Below are 15,579 nucleotides of genomic sequence, written 5' to 3'. Positions count from 1 at the left end.
CAAAGACGTAAAATAAATTGTGTAATAACCCTTTAAATACTTTAAATAAGGGGAACAATGCAAAATTCAAGGCTCTGCTGATGTCTGCTGAAACTGAAAAAAAGAAATAACTGCTCCCTACTCTCCGTCATGTGTGACCAGCCACATACTGCTGTCTCTCCTCAATGACCCAGTGTATGGACTGCAAAGCAGACTGACCGCTTAACCCCTTCATTCCCCTATAGACGTACCGGGACGTCCAAAAAACGCCTACAAAGAAACCCCTATGGACGTCCCGGTACGTCCAGCCCTTCGTGCAGCGTCAGGGACACATCCCTGCCACTGCACGGGAGACCAGGCTGTTTGACAGCCTGGACTCCCCCCTGGCAGCAGAAGCCGGCATCGCCGGCTTTCTGCTGTCCGATCTCCCGTAACAGCTTCCGGCATGAAAGCCGGTAAGCTGTTACGGTTGAAAGTGCCCGATCGCGCAGTTGCAAACGGTTGCAAAAGGTCATCGGAGGACAGGATATCCTGCCCTCCGATGAGGCACAGAGACGCTGCGATCTCTATGCAGGTCTGTGAGGCCCTGCATAGAGATCACAGTGTGATCGGTGCAGGGGGATCGCGGGGAGGGGAGTGAGAAACCACGTCTCTCACTCCCCCTCCCGTCCTGAAAGAGAAAAGCAGAAAAAAAAAAAAAGTGAATTCATTTAAAAAATAATATTAAATAAATCATTAAAATAATAATATATATAATACAAAAAAAAATTATAATGTGAGCTGTGATGTCATTGTGACATCACTGGCATGTTCAGGAGGTCCCTAGGAGGACCTCTAACCATTTCTGTGTAAAAATAATATATAAAAAATATAAAAAAAATGTAAAAAAATTAAAATTAAAAATGTTTTTAAAAAAATATATAAAAAAAGATAATAAAAAAATTATTAAAAAACCTTACTTCCCATTGCCCTAGCATAACATCTAGTCAGTATAACCCTCCTGCCCCCGTTCACAACCCCCAAACCCGTTAAGCCATAGGCATAAAAATTATACAAAATTGTACACCTTATAGTATGCTCCCTGGTGCTGGGAAAGTCTGGAAAATCTATATAAATTAGGTATTTCTGAAATCAGGACACCTGAATTAATAAACTTGGAGGGGATTTTCCATCACTTTACCTAATTTTGTGAGGATTCAGAGGGAAAATGTAAAAAAAAATTAGTTTAATTTTCTAATCTTCGCTAGTTTTTACTAAATTTCTCATTCTAAATTTTCAGCTAATCATCCAACTATGGTATCAAAGGAAAGCTCTATCTCTCCTTGAAAAAACAATATATAGTTTACATGGGTACACTATTCACAGGAAAAGAGAATCATCACTAAACCGACATACCCCAAAAATGGCAAAATTGCCCGGATGCTTTGGGCTATGATTTTATTAATGCTTTGTGTCTGGATGGGTATAATGCAAGTTGCAGAACAAAGCTACTATTCCAATCAGGGATGTGTAACCTGTGGCTCTTCTTTTTACACGTGATTTCCGTGGTAAATGCTATAAAAGTCATGTCTACAACTGTTATCCCAATCATCATCATCATCATTATCATCATCATCAGGGAACCTCCCATTTTCCATCAGTGATTTTCATGTTGTGCAGCCATCCTCTTGGCTGACTGAGGTTCATGGGAATTATTTACAGTCGATGAAGAGTCACAAATTGTTTATTCTTGATTCTGAATGACTTGAACAATGTTTTCCTTTCACAGTTAGTGTAGGTACTGGTTCCTAGTTAGCTAACTGTCACAATTAGGTTGTTCCTCCAAATTTGTGATCCAACAGGTGCTCATGTTTCATGGTAAAGAGGCTTTTCACGTGCAAAATAAAGGCTAGAGCAGTAAGTACTACAAGAGCAGATTGTAATGTGCTTTCCAACAGTTTTGCCAACAGATGACCTCAAAGGACAAGAGTGACTAAAAAGTTGGCAACTACGCTAATCACGTAATTAAGGTAAATGAACATGTCTTCATATAATGCACATTGTCCTTACCACTCTAAATACAGCTATATGGACAAAATGACAACTCCAGCATTTTTATGTGTTTTCCTAGCTGTGCTCCTCCCAAGTTCACCTGCTTGTTGAGCGTCACAATGGACTGTAAATTAGATTTCAGGTAAAACAGATTTCAGGTAGTAGGAGACTACTTTGCATGAGAAATTCCCCATTTTATTACAAATATGTATCTATAGGTAATGTATTCCAATTTTGAAAACCAAGCCAAGATGTGATACCAGCTGTAAGCTCTGTTTTTTCTGATGATCCAAAAAAATCCATGGATGAAAAATTCATACCCTGCCAATCTAAGTTCTAGCTTTTAACTCAAGGATCCACTCTTGTTACAATGCTATATTATATAATAACTAGGGCACCAGTCGTATTATATTCAGCACACCGCACTTCTCCTGGAATGCAGCTTAACATCCAAAATACTCTTCAATCAAATAAAAGAGATTTCATTAAAATCACTATAAATCCATATACAAACGTCAACCTTAATTCATAGGTATGTGCACTTAATTTGTCTTTATTGAAAAAAATAAACATAAAATGTGTTGTTGGGTCTTCAAACAATATCTGAAAATACCTACTATGTCATTCCACACATCTGTTTGAACATTCACTTTCCCCTGTGTACTAAACATGCATAATGTAGAATGCCACACAGCTAAACCACATTGTATGTATTGTCCCTTACACTTTTATTATACAATATGAATAGAAAAGGGCAAGTTTTTAATCTGATCCCTGCCAGCCGGTAAGGATGTTCAAAGCTATAAAAAAGAGCTTTTAAACCAGAGCAGCTGTATATGTATGAAAATGTGATCCATGTTTCAAGGTATTATCCATAAATCTTTCAGAATTATGCGTACAGTAGCAAAGTAAAGTAAAAGTTGCAAACGTAATTAAATCAACAACAAAATATGAAGTGCCCAATTCCCTTTATTACCTTACCATATGATATTGTTACTGTATATCTCTGAGTCTGGTATTTTTTTCTTAATGGGATCTGTTTGAATGATTTCATTCCACATGATAAAATATAGCAAATAATCTAGTTAATAGAAAATACAATAGTGTTAATATATAAAGAAGCAATCTATAAAAAATAAAGAAAATAGCAGACCTTAAAGCAACAGCAATCAATCAATATGGCAAAATGGAGAATAAGATGTATTGGGGAGCTTCTCAAATAACCATTTAGAAATCAACTTTATGTCACTTACACAAATGAATAACAATCATGTTCTGGGGATGATATCAGTTACTAAAAATGAAAGCATTAAATTGTTAACGAGACTTTGAAGTATATTCTGTAACGCTCAGTCAGATCTGGACTAAATTGAGCCCCAAGGGGAAAATCAGTACAAGGTGCATAACAACAGCTGGTGATGCTATTTGGCCATGCATACCTTCAACCAGGTTACCGGCCTAGGCCTTCCAATGTCACAATCGGTTGCCCAAAGATGACATTAATTGCTGTCCAATACAATTTAACTACTTGACAGCTCTACCAAAAAAGAATGCATATCAAAATACTTTACGAGTACTTTGCATTGTAACTGCATTGTTTAAAAGGTTGAAAAATACCTGAAGTTGCATCTGTAGAGCTGCAGTTCCCTACTACACCAAATCTTATGACTGTTCAGTGGCAGGAAAGCCCTGCCATTGAAATGAATGGCAACGTTTTCTGCGCATATGCACGGGGGGTCTTGTTAGACCTCCCCAAACAACATTTGTCAAGCAGTAGGTATATCACGTGTCCGTTGATGTGCTTGGCTGAACACATCTCTTGCATCAAAAATTGGTGTGGGGTTAGGAAAGTGACAAATGCATATTATTCATGGAGTGTCTGTTCAAGCCAGACTTGAGGAACCCTTCCCGTTCAATATTTTTTTTGGCCTTGGACCCCCCAATGCACAGCTTTACACCAGCAGCGTGAAGGCCAAGGGGATACCAAAGCTGCACAGGAGGTAAACACAGCAGAAAATTCTATAGGGCATTTTTACCAGCATGAACATAGTAGCACTGGAGTTCTTACATTTCGTAAAACTACAAAAAACAGTGGAATCAGGTCTTTATGTCATTAATTAAAAAAAGGACATTTGCCGACTGTGGACACCCTGGGATTTTTAGTATAGCAGTAACCACCATCAACTGTAGGACACATCTGCCTGCAGTGCTTTTTAGGATTTGTACAGCCAATGCTCCCATTGTGAAACCTGATTAGGGGGTCGGCATGTGCCGCAATATGAAACTGGAGCCATATGTGGACATCCTACACACGTTGCAATCATGTTGTTTTGTTTCCTGCCATTGTGGGAACGTTATTGTGACACAAAACAGGATATTAGAGAAATGTCCTGCAAAATACATCATTTATTTTTCTCTACAACACAGAGTTCTGGTTTATATATTCATGGAATGTAATTCTTGTGTCGTGCACAATAACAGCTGCATGGAAAGTGATTTTAGTACAATGCAAAATTTACAGCTCCTGTTGGGATTTAGAATTGGAAATGTATATATATATATATATTAAAAAGAAAAAAGCTAAAAAGATAATAATGATGATACAATGACAGTAATATATCATGGGTACGCTACACCTGGCTTCATAGGGTGCAAACAAACCAAGAATTCAGTGTTTTCTTGCCTATAAATAAGGAGGTTAATATCGATGCACGGTGGCCTGTTTGTAGCCTTCAAGAATTGTAGATGTGCACCAGTGTTGCATTTTTAAGTTTTAAAAATGGGAGCAATTATCATGGAAATTCTAGTTGTCGCTATGGTAATTACACCAGGTTTTTGTTAATCACTGTTGTCCATAACAAAGCAGACAATCTGCAGGCCTTCTCTCCTATTAAACATGATATGAAAACACAGCAGTCAAATCCAATTGGAGTTTAACTCTTATATTGAGCCGACACATGCTAACGCGCATGTATAATCAGCCCATTTAAATAAATTCTTTTTTTTTTGTTATAGTCAAATGCCTGAAGCCAATGTAAAGCTGAGCCCAATGTGTATTTTACCATAAGTGATATCCTTCAGAATCGCAGAAACATGCCTTGCACAGTCCCCTGGTTCTCAGAGTGGCTTATTGTAAAAATCTAAATTAAATACCTATGTATTATGCTTCTGTAACGCAAGTTTGGTTATAATATATACCATACCATATAAGAGGCGTAGATAGTCTTGAAAGCGTGCAAACCCATTCTATGTCTGTAAAGTCAATAAAGATCTCACCTTTACCTAATGTATTTTCTCTCTTCCTATGGCTAACACAAGTCTATAGCTTCTGTAATGCTAACTCAAACACATTGTTCTTTACGGCTAGCGTACATTCTATGGCGTTCGTGGCCAAGGTTCCAGCTTATCTGCGTCATTTCACATCAATCGCTCATCAAGATGGCTTCTTGATCTCCTTTCGGACATGGAAACATGAAAATATTTTCCGGTATTGTATGTTCCGAACTACAGATGTGTACAATAGTAACTGAAGGTATGCATATAAAAAAAATACAGAGCTCAGCCAAGTTTGTCTGATTCCTGATTCTTTTGTAGCTTTTCTCTTGCTCCGGGACAATACAAAACAGCAAGAAAATACAGTGATAGCGCTGTGTGTTTCCTGGCATTGAGGAAGGATTAGCAGTAAAATGATGCACAGCAGGATGTAAGAAGTGCACCCAATGAAACACATCATTCATTTCTCTTTCAACTAGGTCCTGGAAATGTTTAAACACTGCAGGCAAAACCACTTGCACGTGAGGTTATAAAAGAGTGTATTGACTTGTTAAAAAAACAGTTGAGGAATTCAAACGAGAAAATGTACATTTAATTTTTTTTATTTTTTTTTTTAACACAAAATAGTAAGAATATGTAATGTCTGTCGCACCCGCATGAAAAGCCATGCGAGAATAGTGCAGCCACCACAACAAGCAACATTTGCTGCAACACACACTAATAATGTATGTGTCATAACGTGACTTTTTTGAGCAAATTCTCTTCTATTTAAACCATGCTAAGGGCTCCCTCAGTGCTATTTTTTGGGGGTCTCTCTTCTGATCACCTGGTGTTTTTGTTGAGTGATTGATCCGTTTCCAAACCTCTGCCTGTTTTCTGCCTGCCTAGACCCACACCTGTTAACTTGACCACCTCTGGTACTTCATTTTGGGTTATCATCTGGCCACGCTGCCGAAATCCTCCTCCAGTTACATTGTGACAAAACACTACTAGGCATTTTACGTATAAAACAAAAATATATGTACATAGTTATAAAAATAAAATAAAAACAAATTATGGCTAGAACTCGAGAAGCGATATCACCCAGGTTAATTCAATTACATTGAAGTCGTTTTAAGTCTAACCAGTACGACATTTCATTTTTGCAGAAATGTAAATCCCGCAGCTATTCTGATTTATGCGAAATAAAAGGCAGAGAAAGTCTTACCAAATGTATGCAACTACAGTATATACGAAACGCCTGTTCCTTTCAACCACCAATTTATGTTATTCTACAACACAAAAATATTAAAGCCAAGCTCCACTGCATCTATAAATGACAAGTAAACGATTGCCTGTATGATGCAATTAATAAAAGAAACCCGTAAGGAAATAAACTCATGTAACAGCTGGGTATAAAAGGCACTGTTCCATCTACACTGCTAAATTTAACACTTTTTTAAACTTTAAAACAGTATTAGAGAAATACAACATTCCTAGTACTGCTGAACGCCCAAACCTTTCCCATAAACAGGAGAAGGGAGACCAGTGGGGCACGTATAACCAAGCGTCACCTATTTATATCAGCCCATCATATAATCTTTTATCTTACAAACACTCACACACATACTCACTCAATTACAGCTTACTTTCCATTGTCTTGACGCATTGGCTTTCATTCAGCATTGCCACATAACATTAAGAGACCCTCACTGGGCACCTAGCATCCCAGAGCCAACAGACTCGGAGGCAATACGTTAGTTGGTCACCAACTGGTGGAAGTGTCCTTGGTGTGAACACCAAAAATTGGTACATTACTATAAAAAAATGTATAAAATAATTCTGATACAATATTAATACAATAATTATTTAACTATGGCCAAATTGCTAGAAACAAATGTAAACGTTCAGCTGTCATTGGCTAATTGATTAATCCTTAAAGTATGGCTAAAGCCGCAATACAATTTAAGATTTGTTTGCTAGTTACACATAAACAGACTTCACATGGAGAAACAGAGAAGGTTCCTTATAAATAAGCTTTAGTGAATGCCAAAACATGACACTGCACATCCAGTAGTCATCATCTTGGTGTCTTCAACACTTCTTTACTCCTTACCAGATAAGGGATCCTAAATCTAGCAAAGATACAAAAAAACACAAGATCTTATAATTGGAACATTCTTATAAGAGGAGTTCTCAATAGTAGAATTTATTCTATTTCTTTTTTGGCACAGAGAAAGTGCTGAGGATGTTTAAATTTATTTATTTATGCTGCAATGTGTATCCCGAGTCATGGCTACAGATCAAAACAATTGCTAACAAACTGAACAGGCTGCTAATGCCTGCCTTGTGTCTAAATAAAGAACTAGAGTGCTCCAAATCCGAGGCCGCAGTCAAAACGAGTTCGACGGCCAAGTGCGAGATGTAAATAGCCTTAGCACAATGTTTACCTGGATACTTGGCAAATGTATACATGAAGCCATGAAATTACTAGACTGCCTCAACAAAACAATTTTATTTAAAGAATGAAGGCTCTTTAGGACATGGCCAGTACTATATATGTTTCATCGATTCATGAAAGATTTATGGAATGATCAAAACAACCAGCGTTGCTTTGGAATATATAAATCGAGAGACGCATAACATCTACCCAAATTTTAGTTTTGAATCTTTCATTTCCAATCTACATTAGCAATGGTAACGCCATGGAGAAACATTCATTAGTGCTTTTTTTGCTATTTTAAAAAAAAATATTAGAAAAAAATAACCATCATAATCATTACAATCATATATTTATTTTTTATTTTTAAATGGAAAAATAAAACATTTCTAGAAATATTATGAGCAAAGATGGATAACGAGCACAGATATATTTACTAATTAACCCAGAATTGTACCATTTGGATATAATTAGGTGTGTAAATAATTTAGTCCAATATTACACATTGCAGTGTAATAAAAGTTTAGGTCTCAGGGTTTTTGCTCCGATTTCAGGGTCTCAAGGTGAAGGGCCAAAATCTCAAGGTCACGCAGTCTGGAGCTGACTGCTTTTGTATACTGCAGCAATCATTTCTAAGACTCCCAAATGGGTGCTTCCAGTATGTTATGGTTCATATACCCGCGTGAATGCAGGTGACTCAATTAAGTGTACTTTTAAATAATGAAACGTCATGGTTACCATGAGGACTGGAATTGGAGCCATTTGGTTCAGGTCAATCGTCACGATGGGCTATTAAAAGGTTCATATTTTCAGAATTTCAGGGTCAGCTGATTTAGAAATGTCCAAAATATGTTATTATTATTATTATTATTATCCTTTATTTATATAGCGCCAACAGTTTACGCAGCGCTTAATACAATACATAAATTCAAGGGATATGACAAGACAAGAATTGACAGACTAAGACAAACCGATACATTTGGTGGAGAGAGCCCTGCTCGCAAGCTTACAATCTAATATGTCCATTAGGTCACATAGTGTGGTTCACTGCAATGGGATATTGGCTTTCCTAGCTTTTAAAGGATTAGCTTGTTTCACAGGCAATTATTTCCTAGGAGCGGATTTATGTTTGTACAAAAAGTAAGCCATAAATAGTGAAAATGAGGTTGTCAACACTGCCGTTTGCCGATACCACATACTTTGCATATTGGGGTCATTTTTTTGGACTCAGAAGACAAGTCATATAGTGAATAAAACAAATTCACCTTAGGGTAGAGATCTTTTTAATATACTAGAAAAAGTACAGTATGATAAGTGAGTGGTGATGCCTAATCATGCGTTAGAATCAAAGTAATCAAGTAAATAATGTTAGTGCAGATAAACATTTACTAACCAGAGCTTAAAGAATTAGAAAGACAAAAACTGTATGAATATTAAAGAATAAATGTATAGATTTTCAATGTGTGGACATTAAGGTATTGAACTACAGATCTCATGATACACTGCAAAGGTAATAGCTATAATAACTGTTGTGTATGAATACTTACTAAGCATGGGCAGACTAGATAGACCAAATAATTTCTTACCTGTGCTCAAATTCTGTTTCCATATTTAATCAAATATGGGTCAAAATCTGTGTTCAGTGAAATTACAGACACTTTTGTAAAGCCACTCTTAAGGTCCCGCTCAATGCCTCTTTAATGAGCATTTAAACATGTGCGTATTAAATGGGCATTTCACTTTAATTTTACATGAAATAGCCCCAAATTGGCACCTAATTAAATATCTAATTATTACCTAACACGTGAGTGTCCTTAAAAAGTAAATAAATATTAGGCAGTCTCTAGGAGGCTTAACATTATTTCTCTGTAGACTAAAAATATATTTACTAACTTAAACTGCACAAGCCTAATTTATCATTCAGTTTTTGTCTACTTTTTTTTTTTTTTAGGATTTCTGATTTAATTATGCAAAATTAAACACTCATTTAATTTTTCAAACTGGCAGAAATCCCAAGTGTTGCTTTCACTTGCCTAAAGCTTGTATGATGTTTCCAACAGATAAGAGCCTGCCTCGGCTAACAATAAGTTTCCTTTCTTAAAACTGACATGGATTTTGTGTCAATGGTGCATGCCAATGAGATGTGATGTATATTTATTGCCACAGTTATTGTTTTTTCTCTCTATAGTAGAAATTACTTGTTTTACACTATCCATCATTGCTCAGATCAGTACATGGTTAAATACACCAAATACAACATATCAAATGTAGAATTAACCTGTTATATGCTCTTGGGGCAATGATTTCCAACCAATTAAAATGCAAAGGCCCGTTGTACAATGTTAGTTATAGTATAGTAGGTTGAAAAAAAGACTTTAGTCCATCAAGTTCGGACTTTCACACATACCTGGTTCTAAAGTTGATCCAAAAGAAGGCAAAAAAAAAATTCCTTCTTGATTCCATAGCGGCAATCAGATTACTCCCTGGATCAACTATCTAATACGACTGTCCTTTTAGCAGTTGTAGAGCCCTTTATGTTATTTTGAAGAATATTATGGTGCTATATAAATCAATAAAATAATAATAATTTAGGAATAGGCACAGTGGACTATGGGGTGTGCCTTGACGACTGGGTTAGGAACCTTTGTAATACTGGCTTTCACTACTACCAAGCAAAAACACTTTTAATTGTGGGATGAACTTATTTGAAGAGAAGAGCCAAATGACCAATGATTTGTTCTATGAAAGCGATCAATGGCTATGAGCTGTAATGGAACAAGCTTAAAGCATACTCTCTATAATGTTTTCTAGAGAGTGCAATAGCAGTATCTTCATCACACCATAATCATCAGTTTTCAAGGGAGTTCGGTTGCATTGGAATTTATTCTCTTTCAAGTTTTATCACAAAACGCTAAAATGAATTGCACGGCCCACCATACTACAGGTATAATGGTCAAATGAGTAACATTCAGCATACATTTTTGCATAAAAAAATGCAAACCAAAGGTGAGATCAAACAACAAACAATCCCACTGCATGCCAGAAGTAATTAAAACGTACAATACAAACATAAGGAAGGCTAACAGAAGTCACTTCCATGCCTGAAATAAAGTTACATTTATTTCCAATAATCAGTCTCCAGCAGATTCCTGTGCGGCTGAAATAAAATGTACTAAATCATACTAGTAGGTCTTCAACCAGATCAGTTCAATGCAGATAGAATAAACCCAAACATGCAGCCAGAACTCACCACTATTTTCACGGATGTCACTGAAGGTTATACACAGTCACAGTCACAATTCAGTATCACCTTAGATAATGACAAAATGTTTCGGTACTCAGCGCAGATGGCAGAGCCGTATTCATCTGTTTATAAGGAGTTCATTCCTAATACAGCTAGAGCTGGACACTGAGAACCTGAGGGGGACCTTACAGGACTATTAATTGGTATTGAGTGAAAAGGTAGAACAGGAAAAAAGGATAGATTTGATGGACCAAATTCTATGTTTCTATGAAGAAAATATTGGTATGAGTGTGGAAATACTATTGCAGTCATTGCACACAGATTTCATGTGTACAAAGGTCAAAGCAAAACTACACTTTCAAATTAGAACAAGAGCTTACAATGGGAAAAGATGAAGAAGTGTAGTTTTGGCTTTCTTGTCTTCTCTCTCCACTTTCCTTAACCCCATGCACCTTGAAATACATTGCCCTCAAACTATCCATACTTTACATTTTGGCAATCTACCAAAGCATAGTGTCCCTAAAAACAAACTCTGACCAAACATTTTGGGTGTTATTTGTATTCTACTCTTACTTGTGTTCTGGTTATTGGAAATTCCCTTAAACAGCTATCCAAAAACACTTCATTAGGGCTGCTAGATTGATTTTATCACCAGAAGTTCTTTTTTTTATAAATAAAGAGCTTTATAATCCAAACACTGTCTAGCTGGTGACTGATGGACTGCCTCTGAGTAAACACCGATTGACAGAACTCTGCTCCCGACCATCTCAGAGATATCCCTCTCCGAATAATAAACAACTATAGTCCCATAGTATTAAATAATCCAAGAGTCACTGACTCATTTTAACCTTCCTATTCCACAAACGCACATTTATTTAACTAATTATTATTAATACATAAGGTTTTTAACCCCTTAATGACAAAATGCATTGTTTTCAATGGGTTTAGGGACCGCCCATTGTCGTTAAGGGGTTAAAAGAGCAGATGATAATTTGATTTGTAACCTAATATCGATGTTGGACACCCTGATACAGCATGGGAGGTTCTTCTTAATTTAACCAATATGCTTTCACAAATGAATTGTGTTTTTGTTGTTTCGAGTGGAAATTTGAATGTTTTTGAACAATTATTTTTTTTTAATTGATGCTACGAATCCAATCACTGTACAAGAGTTGGTATTATTGGTGTTATGTTTCAATATCACACAACATTTCTATGAAGGAACATGCTTTACCCGGGCGATTTCACATCTGTTGCACACTTAGGATAACATTTAACTGGTAGAAAAGATAATGTCAAATGTGAATGCAGGGTAGTGGAAAGAGCTAACTGCATTCTCTTCACAGCAAGATAAAGGAGAGAGGGGAGAGTGGTCTGTGCTCATGGAGAAAAAAAAAAAAGCAGGTAGCAAGAGAAAATGATTAGATCGAACAAGATAAAAAAGGACAGCCCAGAACAGCAAGGAGATCATCATCTATGCACACAGAGGCCAACAGCACATACATCGTAGAGCAACACAAACAACATGGAGCGGGCAATGAGGCATTTGAGGAAACAGGAGAGGAAGCGCCATAATAAATGAGTTCACTAAGAATACACACTGGCAAATTAAAGAGAGCAAAGACCCTCAGCACACAAACAAGACAGGCAGAGATGAAGAACGACAAAGCAAATGGGGGCAGGGAGAAAAGAGTTGGCAGAGATCTGACCACAAGAAACAGCGCATACAGAGATTGATGTACATAAAGAAAGAACGCAGCCAAGGTGGAAAGACCTGTCAATCTGAGTTTACAGATCAAAGAGTGCCGTAAGCACATAGATGGTGAGCCAACAAAGAATGAGAAGCTACAGATCTGTATCAGGAGTGTGAAAATGAGTCTACTTTGGCACCTATCTTCTATTTATTTGTAGAGATTAATCTCATCTTGTCAAAAAAAGCTTTCAAACAAAGCTGTTTAGAAAAGACTGCAACATACATACATAACAGCTTGCAAGCTCTGTGTCATTACTCAATACCAACTCTTAAACATCTTGCAATGATCTTGGGGGGGAAACAATACACTATCACAGGGTGACATCTGCTCCTACAGCAACCATATTGGAAGCCACAGGAAGCTGGCTCTGGCACCCTTCAAATATTAATTCTCTTATCAGCATCTACAACAGGGCTTAACACCTACAGACCTAAACTCTGCATACAAATATCTGGTAAAGGTCAAACCAATGCGTAGTGGTTTTAGAGGATTTTAAGAGGAATTGCTAGGCGACAGCTCTCAACTATCTAAAATCTAATTCTTTGAACATTCATGGTAAATGATAAGACAAACTTATTTACACACTCTTGGAATTTCGCTCTGCATGCCCAGAAAAAGTTAACCATTGCCAACTGGTTTAGAGAGCTAGCCTCGGGTATCTGCTCTTTCGCCAACTTTAGAGAGCTAGCCTCGGGTATCTGCTCTTTCGCCAACTTTAGAGAGCTAGCCTCGGGTATCGGCTCTTTCGCCGTGAAATTGCAATAAGAGCTCTGAGACCCTAGACAAAACCATATGTGATCATGAAACAAATACATGTACTCAAAAGTAACAGGCAGTTCTATGTTGTTCTAGGTTTTCTGGGTTGAGCCACAATGGAGGAATACAATGTAACCCCTGATGTGCATATTACCAGAAAATATTCCACTTTTCTGTATAATGCATCCAAGGAGCACATTGTGGGATAATCTGTAAATATTCACCAGTAGGTTGACTCCAACCACTGCCCATCCATGTCACTGCATCACTGTCCTCCCAATGAGTCCCTGGCTAATTTATTTTATCATATACAATTCTTCACATTCCTACATATTAATACCCGATTAATAGGAGTATGTTTTCATCACTTGTTGGCTAAATCCTCTGCAAAACCAAACTTCTAAGATGATATTTTATTGTGTAAAAACGATTCCAAGTCATACAGAAGTTAACATTTGGCCTTTGTGTCTTAGCCGAGCAATTTCTGTATGTTTGAACAGGTTCAGTGGAATGGAAGAATAAGCTGTACTCCAAGCTTCATCACTGTAATTGTGCAACAATTTAATTTCTCAAATTTGTGTTTGCCAAGATTCCCTGAATCGATATTTCTTTATTTGGAAGAAAGAAAATGTCTCGACAGAGATTAAACTGGTTGAGAAATGAGGAGAGCGGATGACGTTACATGTTGTCAAAACAAATGTTTCTTTTACTCCTTTCTATATGGTTCTGCCGTAGTGCTATATTTTATACTACAGCTTTTTTCGATCACTATTCTTCATAAAGGTACTTCATACAGAACTGCTGTGCCTATTGGCAGCTTTCTCCATCATCCCAGGAGGTAAAATGTGTATGGACCCCGAGCACTCAAAGCGTTAAATTATTATCATTGGAGCATTCAGGCGAATTGTGATTCTGTGTAACATTTCTTTCAACTAACAATTTTATATGAAATGTGCAAAGTAATTGGGTAGAGAAATATACGTCCATCACATTGATTTAGAATTTGTGCTTTCAAAAAAAAAATAAAAAATTGTCATTTTCACCTTCTCTTAATATAAGCATCATATTTATAATAACCATTCCTATTAATAAAGCAAGAAAATGTTCCATTCCGAAAAATCCATGATAAAATATGAATAGGGGACATTTTGGCATGATGTTACGGTGTTTTTATTGCACTTACAAAAATAACTGTGAATATAGTGTATAAACACAGTAAAACAATATGAACACGACAGCCGCCAACTATCCCGGGCAGTGAATGTGTTAACACCAAATAATGTGTGGGTGGAAAAAGAAATACACATAGGTAAAGTGGTCATCCATAATGAGACATTTATTGCATAAAACATACATCCTATCATTAAAGGCTAATTGCATTGTGGTTGGTTTAAACAGAAAATTGAAATGCCATTCAGAAAAGATATATGGCTTTATTCACCTTCGCTCTAAGCACTAAGTTTTCTCTTTTCCAAATCAAGAAAAACAAAATCGCAGAATGAGGCCTTCTGAGGACAGCTATATTCATAGTATTGAGACTTGTAGATCTCCAAGAATGGTCCTGATATAACAGCGAAGTGCAATCAGCTTGTTTTGACAATACAAGGACATCCGATATATCTGCTTATTGTTCCCCTGCCATTCTCTCGTTTGCATCTTCAGCTTTCCTTTACTTTTTCCCCTCTGCTTGTTTACTTATTTTTTTATATATCCCATTTAGTTAATCCTAGAACATTTTATGCTCTACTCTCTTGTTTGCTGTGACTGCTTACCTGCCATATTTAGCATTTTAAGAAGACTTGATTTAATACACACCTAGGGATTAACTAAATTCCTTATTAAAAAAAAGTGAGGAAAAGTTATGGGTTAATTAGGTGTCCAGCCATGGTAAAAAAAATCAGACTGAAGAAGATGGAGCTGAAAATTAAGTTCTAAATTTCAACTCCTGATGGACAAGCAAAAGAGTGTGATCAGGCATCCACATCTGAAGCAATCCACTGATGTCCAACGAGGACACCAGGACACAGATCATAGATTGCTTTTTCCCTGCTAGAGCAAGTATGGTAATGAGTAGGAATGAATGAGGGTCTGAACAGATGGTGTGGGAAATCACAGTCCAGTCT

This window comes from Sceloporus occidentalis, unplaced genomic scaffold (genome assembly GCF_023333645.1).
Source record: "Sceloporus occidentalis isolate IW3139 unplaced genomic scaffold, rSceOcc1.0.p SCAF_16, whole genome shotgun sequence".
NCBI lineage: Eukaryota > Metazoa > Chordata > Lepidosauria > Squamata > Phrynosomatidae > Sceloporus > Sceloporus occidentalis.
This window is presented reverse-complemented; position numbering follows the sequence as displayed.